Genomic DNA, 18,892 nt, shown 5'->3' on the forward strand with positions numbered 1-18,892 from the left:
TCTAATTTCTTTTATATTTTGTGTTTCAGGTGTTGCTTCATTCAAACTTTGACCCATCCTCAGCTTCAATGCAGTGAACAGCCAATTCATTCTTTGCGTGTTTGCATTTTATGGTTGTGTATTTTGTTGTTCCTTTTCTAAAGGAACAGCATTTGTGTGCATTTTTGTTGTTCCTGCTGTTCTTTTTTTCAAAGGGACATCATTTTCGTTTTGCTATTTATTTTCTAAAGAAATAGCACTTTTTGGTTCAGCCATTCATTTTGTTGTTCCTTTTTCACAGTTCATTTTGCTGTTCCTTTTCGAAATGGAACAACACTTTTGCACTTTCATGTTTTGTTGTTCTTTTTCGAAATGGAACATCACTTTTTCACTTTCACATTTTGTTGTTCCTTTTCGAAATGGAACAGCTACTGTTCCTTTTCGAAATGGAACAACACTTTTGCTCTTTCACGTTTTGTTGTTCCTTTTCGAAATGGAACAACACTTTTTCACTTTCACATTTTGTTGTTCCTTTTCGAAATGGAACAGCTGCTGTTCCTTTTCGAAATGGAACAACACTTTTGCACTTTGACGTTTTACTGTTCCTTTTTGAAATGGAACAACACTTTTTCACTTTCACGTTTTGTTGTTCCTTTTCGAAATGAAACAACACTTTTTCACTTTCACATTTTGTTGTTCCTTTTCGAAATGGAACAGATGCTGTTCCTTTTCGAAATGGAACAACACTTCTTCACTTTCACGTTTTGTTGTTCCTTTTTGAAATGGAACATTACTTCTGCACTTTCACATTTTGCTCTTCCTTTTCGAATGGAACAACACTTCTGTACTTTCACGTTTTGCTGTTCCTTTTTGAAAAGGACAACACTTTGACACTTTTCATTTTTGATGTTCCTTTTTCAAATGAACGGTACTTTTGATTTTTGTTGTTCATTTTTCCAAAGGAACGACATTCGCATTCTCACATTTTTTTTGTGTGGATTTTTGTTTTTTGGTGTGCATTTCCTTTGTTGTTCCCTACAAGGAATAACATTTTTTTGAGTGTTTTTGCTGTTCATTCAAAAAAACGCAACACTTTGGGAGTATTTTTGAGAGCAACCCTTTTCTTCCTCTTGTGATATTATTCCTAATTCATCTCAACCACATTTTACCGATTCCGTTTTATGGCATGAAGTACACTACTTTTATCAGGACAAGAATTATGGGTTCTTTTGAAGCAAAGTTAATATCATTCACGTTATAATATTTAACCGGACAGCTCCTTGATGATAGATTTTTTTCAGAAGGGACACAATTATTTATATATCACTTTACTGCATTGTTTTGATGATAGATTTTTTTCAGAAGGGACACAATTATTTATATATCACTTTACTGCATTGTTTTCTGTTGAATATGATATTGATTGACCATCTTAATACCATGCTGGTTCCACCCTTCCTGGTTATAATCTTCTTTTTCTGTAATAAACGAGATTATGGGTATATTTTTTTGACATGTTCAACTTCTTCCACCATCCCTGCTCTTAAGGAGTAGTGAGCCTCCTTTTCATCATAAAAATATGTAATAACAACAAATTTTGTTCGCAGAGGAGGATAGGCGGTCTCATTACGAGCCAGCCTACCATGTTCATAAGGTTGTAAGAAAGTGACATTCCCATCATGGCCACCACACCAGGGTTATGATCCATTGGGCAGCCAAATTATCCATGGAACAGGAGGTCTCATCACGAGCCGGCTTGATCACTTTTGCTACATCCTAGTGAATGGCAGTGTCGTTATCTGGTTACCATGCCAGCACATTGATCTCTTCTGTAGAACAACACTGAAACTCTCTAGTTATAAATTGAGGATTTTGGCTCATATGGGTTAAAAAGCAACCGTGTCAAGGTTATGGACGCCTCATGGCAGCAGCGGCTCTGCTTATGGTATTGAAGTTATATCTTATCGTCAATTATTATTATAATACCCTTTTCTTATTTTTCTTTTTATCAGAGAAGTTATTTCCTTAACTTTTTCCCTGTTTTGAACCTTTATGCATGAGAAATTTTTTTATGATCAATCGCATCATTTTCAGCTATAATACTATCAGTAAAGCATCTTATTGACATATTGTTGTTTTTTTTCTCTTTTTCATCACTTATCATCAATTCAAAGCGTCCTATCTCTTATTCATAACTATCTTTATACACCCTGCTCTCATTATAACCATAACTCTCGTCGTCCTATCATTGATAAGTGTACTCTGCCTCCCTTACTGATATATTGTTCATTCCATTGCTTTGCCGTCAGCACCACCCCTTTCATATGTTTTATGGTTATGGAACCCATTTTCCAATTGGAGGGGGGAATGTATGCATTATGGGATTGCATGTGATATGATTACTGCACTTTGCCATACCTTGTTTATTTGACAACATATTAGTATTGCATGTATACATAAGTTTTTCTAATTGCAATTTTGCATGCATCTTATCTGTTGCTATTCAGAGCTAACACTATGGATTCAAGCACATTGTATGCAAAATAGTGCTTTGTTTACATGAGAACAACAAGTATGGGCAGAATTCTATTCGTAGCATGACCACACTATTGCACTTCACAGTAGAGGCTCGCGAACGTGAACAATTCTTCAGACATGATGTGCTTCCATGGATTCCACCTTTTGCATCACTTTCAGCACCAACTCTGCCTACATCAGCTTCAACAACTGCCAGTCCATATATGTCATTCCACATTTTTTGGAGGTAAAACTTGAGGTAAAATCGCATAGTTTTCTAATTTATTATGAATTTAGTAGAATTTAATGAAAATCTATTTTGAGCATTATTTGTCATCTTTCATTTCACATCTTTACCACTTCCCCTTTTTCAGAAGCATATCATTTTCGAGTGTGGGAGACTGTTCCTTTTACTCATTTCTTTCTTATAACCACGTCATTCATATTCTTTATCATCCATTACTATTCTTATTCACTCTCAACACCTGCTTTATTTCATGTTGTTTTACACCAAGCATAGAATTCAACAGCTAGTAGCAACCACCTCTATTTGTTTTCTAGCATCGCATGAGGACATGCTGATTTTTCAGAAAGGGGGAGGAATTGCTATGCATGATGGATGTTTTCTACTTTCTTCCTTATTTAAGGCATACAATTTCATTTTTACGCAGTGCAAAAATTGATTTCCACATATTTTTTAAAAAAACTATGAACTCAATCCTTGTAATTTTTGGAAAACACATACGTATCATTAATACAAATCCACACAATTTCAAGAAATATTGGTTCATAAAATTTCGAAAATCATGCACTCTCACCTACATCCATTTTGTTTATATCCCATGATCCATGCATCAAAACAATCTGATTTTTGGATCATAAAGGCGTTCATATATTACAAATCTACTTGCAACATTTCAACAAAATCTGGTTTGTAGTTTTGACAAAATGGTTAATGAAGTTTACTGTTACTTATATCATATTTTGTTGCAACTTCATATATACATATAATTGAATGTCAATGTAAAAATTGTTATGCCTTCATCAAGATTACTAAAAGTGAATATTCATTAATTAAGGAAGAATTCATTTGTTCTATCCATTTCATGAGCTGAAGATGAACATATTTTTTATCGCTTGGTTAACACATGGGTTTTCGTCTTTGGGTTGCATGAAGACATGCAATATATTCAGTTTTCGTTGCATGAGGACATGCAACATATTGTGTGTGGGGGTATGTTGGGCCATGAATATGACCACTTTGAAACACTTCTTTCATCCATTTTTACTCTTCTCGATTATATCATCTATTATAATTTATCATTTAAATCCATTTTATAAATAATTTATGCTCTCATGGATGAATATTATTTATTCTCCTTTATTTCTAATAAACTGATGATTATGCATTATTTTATCAATGATAGTTCTAATAAGTTGGTTATAACATTATTCACCATTTTTAGCCTCCAAAGTAACTTCCAGATTGAAGATTTGATTTTTAAATCTGCCAACTCAGAAACTCACTGGTTTAAGGAGTTACAGTTTTGCGGTTGATATTATGAGCAAATGAAGACGAATTTGAGAAATCCGGAACATGGGTTTTGTCCAGAACTGGCCCAATTAACTTGCAGAGGAACGGTTTGCCCAAATTCAGCTCGTAAAGAGAGAAACGTGGGGTTCTTTGAGCACGACTAACTCAGAAATTCGCTGGTTTAAGGAGTGACAATTTTTCGGGTGAGATTCTGAGCAAATGAAGACGAATTTGAGAAATCCGGAACATGGGTTTTGTCGAGAACGGGCCCAGTTAACTTTAGTGAAGAACGGTTTGCCAAAATTCAGCTTGTACAGGGAGGAACGCAGGGTTCTTTGAGCACGATTTTCTCAGATTTACAGTTGCAGCCGTCCTCCAAACTTTAGCTGCAAACCCAAATTCGTCTTGCTTTTGTTGAGAAATGAAAGGAAATATATTTTCTTGTTGATCATATGGTTAGAATCAACCCAAATTTGTAAAACAAATCATGTTGCAATTATCTATGCTCTCTGATCTTTCTCTATTTAAATGAAAACAAAGATCAGAGAAAGGAGAGACTTGATGATGGATTTGGGGAATGAGAAATGATGGACAAAAATGGTGGATTATTCTTGATAGGATAGGGATTATTGCATGCTGTAGTTCTCAAGCTTTTGTTGTTGTAATGATTCCACAATTGGCTGATTAATAAATGATTTGGGAGTGTTGTTCATTCTTCTCATTCTGAAGTAACCCCGCAGCATCCGCTGGCGGCTAAGGGCCCAGCCTCTGGTGGAGTACGCTGCTGCCTCTACTGTATAGTATATTCTTTTGTTTTATGTGTGGTTTGCTTATCTTTATTGTTCAGTAATCTGATGTATGAATGCTATGTTATCATTAATTCATTAATGTTTCTTTCCGAAATCCTTGTGGCGATTCTGCATTATATTATTAAATCTTTTCCAAAATTGATTGCATGGTATCAATCTGAATCCGGTAATTCTGTTACAGAGCTTTTGTATTGAACATTACCATCATGAGATTTATTTGAAGCTATGATTATTGGAATCCGGAAGTAATGTTGTATTTGGGAACATAGTTATCATCTCAGATTACTATCTTAGTGTGTTGAATGTATATATGAGTGACGTTCTTGTTTTATAATGAACTGTTGTTCCAAAATTCATTTGTAAATATCTTCTTGTAAAGTAAAGATCATTGGAATCGCTTTTTGTTATTTGATCACAGAATGAGAATTCAGTTCTAACTCGCGAGATTTAGTTCTTTTAATTGTTGTTTCATTTACTGCTGTCCATTTCGTTTCATTCTGCTTTTTGCCATTCCTTTTACTTGCATTTACTGCTTTGGTGTGAGAGAAGGTCTAAAGTTGTAGTGAGTCAGCAAGTCGCTGCTTAGCCCCCAGATCTTTGGTCCATACTGTATTTTCCTTTCCATCAATTTCTAGAGGAATGAGTTATTGCTACTATATCCTCGATTGATGGTTGTTTGAATGAATGATTTAGTTTAGAACATTTCAGTTTCTTGTTGTTCCAATTAGATTTTGTTTCAAGCATTTATTTACTTTTGGGTTTTAAGTACTATACTGCAAAACATTACTCTTAAGTAAATAGCCACCTCAGACAGAGTACACTCTTGAAATAAAAAGTCGTCCCTGGGTTGATAATTAATGTGAAGGTAATTAGGAGTTCGAAAGGCACCTTTTTATCGCTCCACACTTGGCTGACCTTTGGCTTTGTGCTCCGAGTTTTTGATGGAGAATTTGAGGTAAGGGCTCATAAATGAAGGGAACACCCTACTACAAATCCTCTCCCTTGTTCTTCCATGAATTGGCTGCCAAATGTCCATTAAACCTTTGATTTTGTCTCAAAATTGACCAAAAATCTGCATAAAGCACACATTAGACTTTTTGGCATAATGACTAACCCAGTTCACTCTATTAGCATAAATATAATAAAAAACATGCAATAAAATAATGAGAATGGTGATTTAAGTTGAATTAACAGGCAAAATGAGCCCGTATAATTACCCATTTCTAGGGCTCATCTGGTTTCAAATCCTGGCTTGACTTATTTAGCTATAGCTTTAGTCTAGCCATCTTGTGATGTTGTTTCAATAATCTACTATCCTTAAATCACGGTTAACTTAGATGAATATTTAATGCATTCATCTATTGATAAGGTTCAACATTTCTTCGTCTCTTTTCCTGTTATTGGATTTTAAAAACTTTATTACGTGAGGATAGCATGATGAAATTCCTTGAATTACCTTTCGCGTACTGTATTTATCATTTTATTATATCTATTGTTTCCTCTATTCTTCTCAAGTTGTGCATGTTGTTTCGTTATATTTATATATAAATTTTTGTTTTGCTCCATCCCTATTACTAAGGGTTTGCTATTCCTAGCAAGGGTTTTAGCATTCCAATGTTCGCAAGAAAAAATAAAATATCGGTAGTAATATGTTTATCTTTGTGTCGTGACTTTTTTTTCAATACTGAAATATACTTCTTTAAACTTGTTTTCAATACTGAAATATGCTTCTTTTAACTTTTTTTCAATACTGAAATATAATTTTTTAAACTCCGCCATTTGTTCTTTAATAAAGACTACTAATTTTGATGGTACTTTCACTAGCACACTAAGTAGTCTTCCTTTAAGCTAATTACATGAAAGTTATTTATAGACTATTATTACTAATTTCACAAATTAATCCATCAATTCCTACAGTCTAATATCAATTGAGTTGTATATATATATATATATATATATATATATATATATATAAACATTAAAAATTCCTAATTACTTCATAAGGAAATTTCACTTATCTAGTCACGATGCTTTCCATGTTAAGCCAGCAACTAAGCCTTGCTCCTGGATATTTTACCTCCCAACCTTGAGACTACTACCTCTTGTAATCTACCCCTATGTTATTCATGTATGCATGAACCTTTTTCTTCTTTTCCTATTATCAGATCCTAGTATCTCACAACTATCCGGTCCAAACTAGATGTAGCTACTGAACTCTGACTGACATCTCAACACATAATTTCTTTCCTTTCTTTTCTTCTCCTCCCCGATCTGAGATACCCCTATCATCTTCATATTTCTTAAGTGAATACTCAAGAAATTAGTTAGGGAAGATAACTGTCATCCTAACTACTTAAAAAGCAAAAGAAATATTTAAACATAACTACTAATTTTCTTGTTCATAATTAATCCAAGAAATAGTTTTATAATTAAATTAATAACAAATTGTTTGGTTTGTAATAAATTAAATATTTACATAATTGGGGGATATCACATTTTCCCCCATAAGATGTAACATTATCTCAATGTTTTCCTTCTGAAAATAAATCTGGAAAGGATTCCTTCATAGCCTTCTCATCTTCCCACGTAGCCTCCTCCGGCCCATAGTGATGCCATTACACTTTAACGTGGGTGACAACTCATTTTCGCAGTGGTACTTCTCTCTGATCGAGTATAACCAGGGGCTCGACAAAGAGCTCGCCTTTTGATTCCACCAACTTGTTTAATAAATCTGATATCAAAAAAATATGCTTAGTATATACATTGCCTGAATGTCTTATTAATTGATTATGTGGTTAGAATCATAAATGTATTTCTTAAGTAGACAAACCTGAAAGACATTGTGCACATGAATATGGTTGGGTTAGGCCAGCTCATAAGCCAATGGTTCGATTCAAGCTAAAATTTTGAAAGGGCCGTGGAATTGGGTTGCCAATTTAGCACATCTTATTCATTACAAGGTGTTTTTCTTGGCTCATACCCGAATGTAAACATGATACCCCACATGGAATTCCCAGAAGCTCCTCAAATGATTAGAAAAGTTCTTTTGTCGGTCCTGAGAAGATTTTAAATTGACTTCTACCCCCGAAAATCACCCCCTTGGGGTTTTGCGTAGTTCCTCAAAGACGCTAATGAAATTGTTGGTCAAATGATGATGAAACTGAAGTTGAAATGCTAATGAATCTACTGCTGAAATGCCAATGGAAATACCCTGCTCGAGCAAACACTCAAAGTTCTCTTGGGATAACGGCGAGATCTCCGAACGGAGACACTCAATGCACTAAATAGTGTTGCAGACTAGCCAAATAGCTAGCGTGCTCTAAGTCAAAATGACTATCACAAATGCTCATAAATAGAATGATCCCAAATGAGGGGGTTCCTCTCTATTTTATAGCCTCTGCCTCTCACAATCCCTAGGCTCACTTTCTCCTACGTGATCCCCTTCTTGCCATGTGTTCCTTCCCTCCAGCGTAGTCCCTCCATGTGTCTGCGTGGGCCCCATTTCTGCGTTGCCCTTTGGCTCCCTTGGTTCCCCATAAGTCACAACATTGTACTACCTAGGAAGTGAATTTTTATTCTAAAGTGAGTTATGTTCCCCCTTCCTCACTTTTTATTTACAAATAACTATAGAAGGCAAAAATCTAACAAAAACGAATATTCCAACTAGCCATAGCTAATTAGGAATATTATAGTCTCCCTCGGAAAAATGTCGATTGTCCTCAAGCAACTGAAGTGATGGATGCAGTAAGATCTCCTCACTCTCCCAAGTGGCATCCTCATCCAGCAAATTCTTCCACTTTGCCAAGAATTCCCGGACTGTCCTACTCTGCAACCGTCTCTCCCTAGAGTCAATGATAGCCTCCGGTTGCAATACCAAATGCCCCTCATCATCCATGGGTGGTAGCTCATCCGTCACGGTCACCTACTGCCCCAATGCCTTCTTCAGGCATGATACATGAAAAATCTTATAAATCTTGCTGTCTTGGGGCAGCTCCAACTCATATGCAACCTGTCCAATCCTGCGTATCACCTTGTACGGCCCATAAAAGTGAGGCTTGAGCTTCCCAGTCCCCTTTTTCTTCAACAATGACTGTCAATAATGCCGTAAGCGTAGGTAGACCATGTCCCCTACCTCGAACTGCCTCTCCACCTGACCCCTGTTGGCATACAGCTTTTGCTGGTTCTGCGCAGTAGCCATGTTATCCTTGAGAGCTCGAAGGATATCCTGACTCTCTTGGATCCAAATCTTGGCTCTAGGAGCCTTTCTATCACCAAACATCAGGTCAGCAAAATATAAACGATGATACCCATAAGGCATAGAATGGTAACATACCAATGGACATGTAATGTGAGGTATTGTAGCAGTACTCCCCCAGATGCAACAACTTCAGCCATGCTCGCTGCTGCCACTGACATAGTTACGTAAGTATCCCTCCAACCACTTGTTAACTATCTATGTCTGTCCATCCGTCTATGGGTGATAGCTGGTACTCAGTGTCAACTTTGTCCCCACCAATCAGAAAAGCTCCTGCCAAAACCCGCCCATGAAACGGTTGTCCCTGTCACTGACGATGGTCTTAGGAAGACCATGTAGCCTGAAGATCTCCCTGAAGAACAGCTTAACCACCTGTGCTAGTGTATAATGTGTAGATATGGCAAAGAAATGTGTGTACTTCATCAGTCGATCAACGATGACAAAGATACAATCCTTGCCTTTTACCATGGGCAACCCTGTGATGAAATCCATCGAAATATTCTCCCATTTCCCCTCCGGAATGGGAAGAGGCTGCAATAATCCTATAGGATGGCTCATCTCTCCCTTGTTCTTCTGGCAAACATTTCACTCTCGGATGTGTTGGAGTACATCCTCCTTGAGGCCCTTTCATGAGAACCTCTCCCTAATGGCCCTGTAGGTTTTGGTAAAACCCTGATGTCCTGCCAATGGGGAATCATGTGATGCCTGGAGTATCTTCTTCTTGAGCTGAGACCCCTCAGTTAGGAATATCTGGTCCCTGTAGTAGATGATCTCATAGACCACCTTGTACTTGTCATCTGCCACCTGCCCATCCAGAACCTCACATGCAAATCTATCCTTGGAGTACTCTACTAAGAGTCGAGCCCTCCAATCTGTATCCAAGCTCATAAGAGACAATGTGGCTAGACTACGTGAAAGGGAATCTGCTACCACATTGTTCTTACCTTTGACATAATCAATGTCAAAGTCATATGCTTGGATCTTACTGATCAACTTTTGCTGCCTCTCCAGTAGCTGCTTTTGCTCCAAAAAGAACTTGAGGCTATTGTGATCAGTCCTCACCCTGAACCTGTTGCCTACCAAATACTGTCGGTACTTAGCCAATGCATGCATGATGGCGAACATCTCCTTGTCATATATGGAATACAAACTCGCATTCGGAAGGAGCTTCCAGCTCTCAAATGCTATAGGGTGACCTCCATGCATCAATACTACACCGATCCCATCTCCCGACACATCAACTGCAAAAAAAATGGCTGCGTGAAATTTGGCAATGCAAGAAACTCTTGCATAGCCCACTCAATCTCATCCCGATAGGCCTTGTGGTGCCTATAGTGGGTGGTAATCATGTCCTGTATGCCCTGCTCAAGCTCGATGGTGTGCTCAAATCCCCGATTCGGTGGCTAAACAGGTGGAATCTCCCAAACACTATGGCATACCGATCAAGGATAGACTGTATCTCTGGGTGTACCGTGTGCCCTGTAGTTCCTGCCTCTGATGCACGTAACTCCACTACCCAATCTATGTCTCCCTTTTGGAAGACTGCCTCCATGTGATGTGCCAAGATAGTCTAAGGCGAATATGTGTGTTGTCCCCATATCTTCTCATGCCTCCCTGTCTTCTCATCATCCCACTCCATCTCCAGGGTCTTCCAATCTGTCGTGGCCTTCCCTAGAGTGATAAGCCACTGAACACCCAATATCATGTTGGTGTTTGGAATATCGACCACAAAAGAGTGGTCAGTCAATGTGTAGGTGCCCATCGTCACTGAAAGCTCTGGAACATAACGAGCACACATCATGGTCTGATCTCTTAGGACCAATATTGAAAACCCAGCGAAGCTCTTTGTCTGTATACCTCTCCGCTCAACCATTTGGGCATCAATGAAGTTGTGGGTTGCCCTGCTGTCAACCAAAACTGATACGCACTGGCCATGTACTGTCCCTCATACACGTCATGTCAGATACTTGGGAACTCTCCAAAATGCTACAAGGGCCCCTCCGATGGGTGCAAAAGATGCACCACCTGCTGTTGGGGGTGGAGGTGGCAAAGGTCCCTATATGCCATGGCTATCTCCTACCTCCACATGCTCCTCCTCATCCTCTTCTCCACTGCTCTCAGAGAAGACCTCAATAAAATGTGCTTTACCAGCAGCACATCTATGTCCTGGTGCCCATGGCTCCTGACAAGTGAAGCACAACTGCTTCTTCTTCAGCTCCCTCCTAGCATCATCGTCAAGCTATACTCATCCTGGATTCCCCTTCGGAGGTGGAATCCTCACATCCTTCCCCTTACACTGGAAAATCTGTCTCTGGGGGTAAGGTTTATGGGTCCTGGGTAAGACATCCTGTAAGTCCCAGGTCCTGCTTATAGCATCCTAGAGCGTAGCTAGTCTAGTGGATTGGACTAGACCCCGAAGTGGCTCTGCTAACCCCTCAACATACATATAGACCCTCCGTGCCGCGGAGAGGTCTGGCACCATCACGGATACCCTCAAGAAATCTGCAATGCAGGTCTTTGGGCTCCTTGTCTATTTGAGACTCGTCGTCTCAACGAAATGCTACTCTAGATCCCTCCGATCAAAATGCTCCATCAGTCTCCTAGTAAACTTGGCATATGACGTCACTGTGGAGTGCCCCAATGTAACCATCCCATGAAACCACCAATCATGGGCCTCGCCATCCAAATGTAATGTTGCAACCTTGATGGCCTCTGCCTTCCACATCTGGTTAAGCTGGAAATAAATGTGTAGCTTCTCCACCCAAGACTTTTCTGAACTGTTTGATGAGCCATCAAATGTAGGCAAGTGGAATCTGCTTGCTTCACGGTGGGTGTTTCAATCATTGTAATGTCGGTACCCTCTGTGATGATTGTGGGGTCTGCTATCCCACTCGAGTTGAACAAAATCTCTGAATGAGAGGGATTCCCTGAACTCCTACCCATAGTCCTAGTACTTTGCAAAATAATCGCCCATACGCCCTGGGCTCTGCCTCCTACAGGGCTGCGGCCCTCGTTTCTGCTCCTAAGAAGGTGGGCATGGTAGAGCGTGTAAGGGCATGTGAGACCCCCTGCTGCGTAGTATCATGCTACTCTGGAAAGTGATGGGATGCACCTAATCCCTCGCTGATCTGAAGAAATCATGGGCTCTCCCGCTGTCTGGCCTCTACTGCCATGAATCTTTGCCCCATCACCTCAATCTGACTCGACAGATCCTGCACTGATTTGAGGAGAATATCCACAAATCTCTTCCTGTCCTCATCTGCCATCTCCTCTGCATCCACTACTGGTTCCTCTTGTTCTGCATTTGCCACAAGAACACAATCTCCCTTCTCGTATGTATTCTCCAACCTATGCCTAGTGTCTCTATATCTCTAACCTATGTAATAGATATAAGGTTTTTCCCTCGATGTCATAGATTGATAGCTCCACAGGTTGAGCCATATCTATGCTTTGATACCACTGTAATATCCCTAACCCAGACTAATCCTAAAACCCTAGCAAAATCTCCAACCAAATATGTGCAAATGATATAATAATACAGAAGTGATAAAATAACAGTGGAACAACATATAATAATGTAAACTAGAAATATAAGCAGATACACAAGAAATGTAGTGACAAATGCTAAGCCATTTTATTATACTGATAAATAAATGAGTACAAGAGGTGATTAGATAGATGACACCTCGACTTGCACAAGGCAAGTGAAGACATACTCTCAGAATGACAAGAATTGCCTCTCTGCATGGATGCTACTGCTGTGCTGCTAGAAAACAAATGATGATTTGGGGTTGCTCCCCCCTAGAAAAAGCTAAAACTCTTGATTCAGGCTCTACTCAAGAAACCTAGAAAAACCTAGAAAGCTTTCATGGAATGGCCTCACACTGATCTGCGTCCCAGCTGCTGAAAAACCGTTGTTTTGCTGCTGTTGTTGGAAATCGATTGAGGATTAGGGGCTACTTCCCTCGTTAGAAAAGGCTAAAACTCTGGAATCAGACTCTACTAAAAAAACTAGCAAAACCCAAAAAGCTTTTCTAAAATGGTCGACCCCTAAAAATCACCCCCTTGGGGATCTGTGCAGTTCCTCAAAGACGTTGATGAAACTTCTGCTAAAATTCTAATGAAACTACTGCTGAAATGCTGATGAATCTACTACTAGAATTCCAATGGAAATACCTTGCCCGAGCAGGCACTCGAAGTCCCGTGGGGCTAAGAGTGAGATCTATGAACGGAGACAATCAATGCACTAAACAATGTTGCAGACTAGCTAAACAGCCAACATGCTCTGAGTTGAAATGACTATCACAAATGCTCATAACCAGAATGATCCCGAATGAGGGGGTTCCTCTCTATTTTATAGCCTCTGCCTCTCACAATTCCTAGGCTCACTTTCTCTTGTGTGATCCCCTTCTTGCAATGTGTTCCTTCCCTCCTGCATAGTCCCTCCATGTGTCCGCGTGGGCCCCATTTTTGCGTCCCCCTTTGGCCCCCTTGGTTCTCCCTTAAGTCACAACGTTGTGCTACCTAGGAAGTGACTTTTTATTCTAAAGTGAGTTATGTTCCCCCTTCCTCACTTTTTATTTACGAATAACTATAGAAGGCAAAAATCGAACAAAATCAAATATTCCAATTAGCCATAGCTAATTAGGAATATTACAGCACCAAGTCTGTTGGCATTATGATTCTGGTATGGCTCTATGTTACAGGTGTTGTACTTGATGGCAACTCTCTTAAGTGGCAATACTCTATTCAGGCTCTCAAACTATGTTGGAAAATAAGAGGTACGCAGGTACACCGTACGAAAGTTCATGACCCGCAGGAATATCATAGCGAAAGTGCGTACATACCCGCAGGTTACCCATTCATGAGGTGCAGACCCCCAGTTCACTCACTTCAAGGCAGAGAAATGCGCTCACGTGGGGTTTCTTATGTTTGGGCCACGGTATTTAGCTCGTTGTTCTTAATTCTATGGTTTTGGCCCGTGGTATAGGATCTAATTTAGCCTCGGTTTGGATCCCTTGTATTGGCTATTGATGGTTTTGTCCCATGGTGTGAATAAGGGCTTGACTATAAATAGGGAAGGAGATCTCTTGGCGGAGGCATCTTTTGCAAATTTAATATCTTAAGATCTGAAATATTGGGTTATCGGTTTAAAAGCTTGATCTATATAAAAGTGAAGTTGAAAGTGAATCTATGAAGTGTGATCTCTCGGGCGCATGATCAAATCTGGGCATCTGACTATCTGTGGCACATTGGTGGACTGCCAATTTGGCCCTAATCAGAGGTTCGCAGGTAATTAACTGTGCAAGTGTCGGGGTACGCACAACGGAAGAAGGTGCAGTGCGTGGGTACACAGAGCAGAAGAAGGCGCAGTGCGTGGGTACGCAGCGCGATAGAGGTTCAGGTGCAGAGGCACAGTGAAAGTACGCGGCGCTATAGAAGCCCCAGGTGCATAGGTACGCAGTGCAATAGAGGTTCAGGTGCAGAGGCACAGTGAAAGTACGCGGAGCTACAGAAGCCGCAGGTGCGTAGATACGTGGCAGGATAGCATCTGTGGGTGCGTGGCTGCAATAGTAGTATGCAGCGTGATTGAAGAAACAGTGCGTGGGTACGCGGTGCAGTGGAAGGCTTTCTTTGCGGATACACAGAGACGCAGAAGGTGAAGTGCGAGGCCACGCAGTCCAGATAAAGGAAAAATTGCGTATCTGTCCTAAAACATTTGTAGATCATCTTCTATTTATTGCTGCAGAGTTCTGGGTTTATATTTCTGGTACTATCTTTCTGTTTACAGCATTCTGAGAAGTTGGGTAATTCTTGGTTGATTGTATAAGGAGTTTGGGTAATTTGCATGTACTTGATGTTTATTTGATATTCTTGGATCTAGTTTGAAAATTTATGAAAAGTGGTCCTTAAAAGAAAAGAAGTAGGGGGTTGTAGCTCCCTCCCAGGAGAGACATGAAAACGAGAGAGAGTTGTAGCTCTCTGTAGGTTGCAACCTGCATAATGGTAAAGGACTGCACCAGTACAAAATCATTATAAAAGGAGTTTCTAATTGAAAGTAGATAGAGACATATTGCAGCAGGTGGTTTTCACCCACATTGGGTTTCCACCTTATATCTGGTGTTCTTTGGTGTGACTATCTGTTTTTCTTGTTCATGCTCATTGTTTTATGGTACTAAAATACAAGAATAATTCAAAGTATAAATAAGGAAGATTTATTAAAAAGAACTTGATAATACTGATTCACCCCCCCCTCTCAGTATTATTTCCAACAAAGTCCCTATTAGTTTTACTAGCACCAATGAGAAAGAGGCACCAACTCCCTCTTTGATAAGTATTTGATTAGCTTACAAGACATACCAAGTACTTTATTTTCAAGCACCCATTTTCTAGAGGCACTAACACCCAAGCTATTCTAGGGAAGATAATTGTCATCCTAACTACTTAAAAATCAAAAGCAATATTTAAAAATAACTACTAATTTTCTTGTTCATAATTAATCCAAGAAATAATTTTATAATTAAAGTAATAACAAATTGTTTGGTTTGCAATAAATCAAATATTTACATAATTGGGGGATATCACATCTTCCCCCCTAAGATGTAAAATTATCTCGATGTTTTCCTTCTGAAAATAAATCTGGAAAGGATTCCTTCATATTCGTCTCATCTTCCCACGTAGCCTCCTCCGGCCCATATTGATGCCATTACACTTTAACGTGGGTGATAACTCATTTTCGCAGTGTTACTTCTCTCTGATTGAGTATAACCAGGGGCTCGACAAAGAGCTCGCCTTCTGATTCCACCAGCTTGTTTAATAAATTTGAATTCAAAAAAATATGCTTAGTATATACATTGCCTGAATGTCTTATCAATTGATTATGTGGTTAGAATCATAAATGTATTTCTTAAGTAGAGAATCGTGAAAGACATTGTGCACATGAATATGGTTGGGTGAGGCCAGCTCATAAGCCAATGGTTCGATTCAAGCTAAAATTTGAAAAGGGCCGTGGAATTGGGTTACCACTTTAGCACATCTGATTCATTACAAGGTGCTTTTCTTGGCTCATACCCAAATGTAAACATGATACCCCACATGGAATTCCCAAAAGCTCCTCAAATGATTAGCAAAGTTCTTTTGTCGGTCCTGAGCAGATTTTAAATTGACTTCTACACCCAAAAATCACCCCCTTGGGGTTTTGCGCAGTTCCTCAAAGACACTAATGAAATTGCTGGTCAAATGCTGATGAAACTGCTGCTGAAATGATGATGAATCTACTGCTGAAATGCCAATGGAAATACCTTGCTCGAGCAAGCACTCAAAGTTCTCTGGGGCTAACGGCGAGATCTCCGAACGGAGACAGTCAATGCACTAAACAGTGTTGCAGACTAGCTAAATAGCTAGCATTCTCTAAGTCAAAATGACTATCACAAATGCTCATAACTAGAATGATCCCAAATGAGGGGGTTCCTCTCTATTTTATAGCCTCTGCCTCTCACAATCCCTAGGCTCACTTTCTCCTGCGTGATCCCCTTCTTGCCATGTGTTCCTTCCCTCCTGCGCAGTCCCTCCATGTGTCTGCGTGGGCCCCATTTCTGCGTCGCCCTTTGGCTCCCTTGGTTCCCCTTAATTCACAACATTGTGCTACCTAGGAAGTGAATTTTTATTCTAAAGTGAGTTATGTTCCCCCTTCCTCACTTTTTATTTACAAATAACTATAGAAGGCAAAAATCTAACAAAAACGAATATTCCAATTAGCCATAGCTAATTAGGAATATTATAGTCTCCCTCGGAAAAATTTCGATTGTCCTCAAGCAACTGAAGTGATGGATGCAGTAAGATCTCCTCACTCTCCCAAGTAGCATCCTCATCTAGCAAGTTCTTCCACCTTGCCAAGAATTCCCAGACTGTCCTACTCCACAACCGTCTCTCCCTAGAGTCAATGATAGCCTCCGGTTGCAATACCAAATGCCCATCATCATCCATGGGTGGTAGCTCATCCGTCACGGTCACCTGATGCACCTAAGTTGAAATGACTATCACAAATGCTCATAACCAGAATGATCCCAAATGAGGGGGTTCCTCTCTCTTTTATAGCCTCTGCCTCTCACAATTCCTAGACTCACTTTCTCTTGTGTGATCCCCTTCTTGCCATGTGTTCCTTCCCTCCTGCATAGTCCCTCCATGTGTCCGCGTGGGCCCCATTTCTTCGTCCCCCTTTGGCCCCCTTGGTTCCCCCTTAAGTCACAACGTTGTGCTACCTAGGAAGTGACTTTTTATTCTAAAGTGAGTTATGTTCCCCCTTCCTCACTTTTTATTTATGAATAACTATAGAAGGCAAAAATCGAACAAAATCGAATATTCCAATTAGCCATAGCTAATTAGGAATATTACATCACCAAGTCTGTTGGCATTATGATTTTGGTATGGCTCTATGTTACAGGTGTTGTACTTGATGGAAACTCTCTTAAGTGGCAATACTCTATTCAGGCTCTCAAAATATGTTGGAAAATAAGAGGTACGTAGGTACACCGTAGAAAAGCTGCGGACCCGCAGGAATATCATAGCTAAAGTGCGTACATACCCGCAGGTTACCCGTTCATGATGTGCGGACACCCAGTTCACTCACTTCAAGGCAGAGAAGCGTGCTCACGTGGGGTTTCTTATGTTTGGCCCATGGTATTTAGCCCATCGTTCTTAATTCTATGGTTTTGGCCCGTGGTATAGGATCTAATTTAGCCCCGGTTTGGATCCCTTGTATTGGTTATTGATGGTTTTGTCCCATGGTGTGAATAAGGGCTTGACTATAAATATGGAAGGAGATCTATTGCTTAAGGCATCTTTTGAAAATTGAATATCTTAAGATCTGAAATATTGGGTTATCGGTTTAAAAGCTTGATCTATATAAAAGTGAAGTCGAAAGTGAATCTATGAAGTGTGATCTCTCGGGCGCATGATCAGATCTGGGCATCTGACTATCTGTGGCACACTGGTGGACTGCAAATTTGGCCCTAATCAGAGGTTCACAGGTAATTAACTGTGCAAGTGCCGAGGTACGCACAGCAGAAGAAGGCGTAGTGTGTGGGTACGCAGAGCAGAAGAAGGCGCACTGCGATAGAGGTTCAGGTGCAGCGGCACAGTGAAAGTACGCGGCGCTACAGAAGACGCAGGTGCGTAGGTACGCAGCGCAATAGAGGTTCAGGTGCAGAGGCACAGTGAAAGTACGTGGCGCTACAGAAGCCGCAGGTGCGTAGATACGCGGTGCGATAGCATCTGTGGGTGCGTGGCTACAATAGCAGTACGCGGCGTGATTGAAGAAACAGTGCGTGGGTACGCGGTGCAGTGGAAGGTTTTCTGCAGGGATACGCAAAGACGCAGAAGGTGAAGTGTGAGGCCACGTAGTCTAGATAAAGGAAAAATTGCGTATCTATCCTAAAACATTTTTAGATCATCTTCTATTTATTGCTACAGAGTTCTGGATTTATATTTCTGGTACTATCTTTCTGTTTACAGCACTCTGAAAATTTGGGTAATTCTTGGTTGATTGTATAAGGAGTTTGGGTAATTTGCATGCACTTGATGTTTATTTGATATTCTTGGATCTTGTTTGAAAATTTATGAAAAGTTGTCCTTAAAAGAAAAGAAGTAGGGGGTTGTAGCTCCCTTCCAGGAGAGACTGGAAAACGAGAGAGAGTTGTAGCTCTCTGCAGGTTGCAGCCTGTGTACTGGTAAAGGACTGCACCAGTACAAAATCATTGTAAAAGGAGTTTCTAATTGAAAGAAGATAGAGACATATTG

This window comes from Pinus tabuliformis, chromosome 6 (genome assembly GCF_031772625.1).
Source record: "Pinus tabuliformis cultivar Carrire ecotype Pingquan chromosome 6, CPIR1, whole genome shotgun sequence".
Lineage (NCBI taxonomy): Eukaryota > Viridiplantae > Streptophyta > Pinopsida > Pinales > Pinaceae > Pinus > Pinus tabuliformis.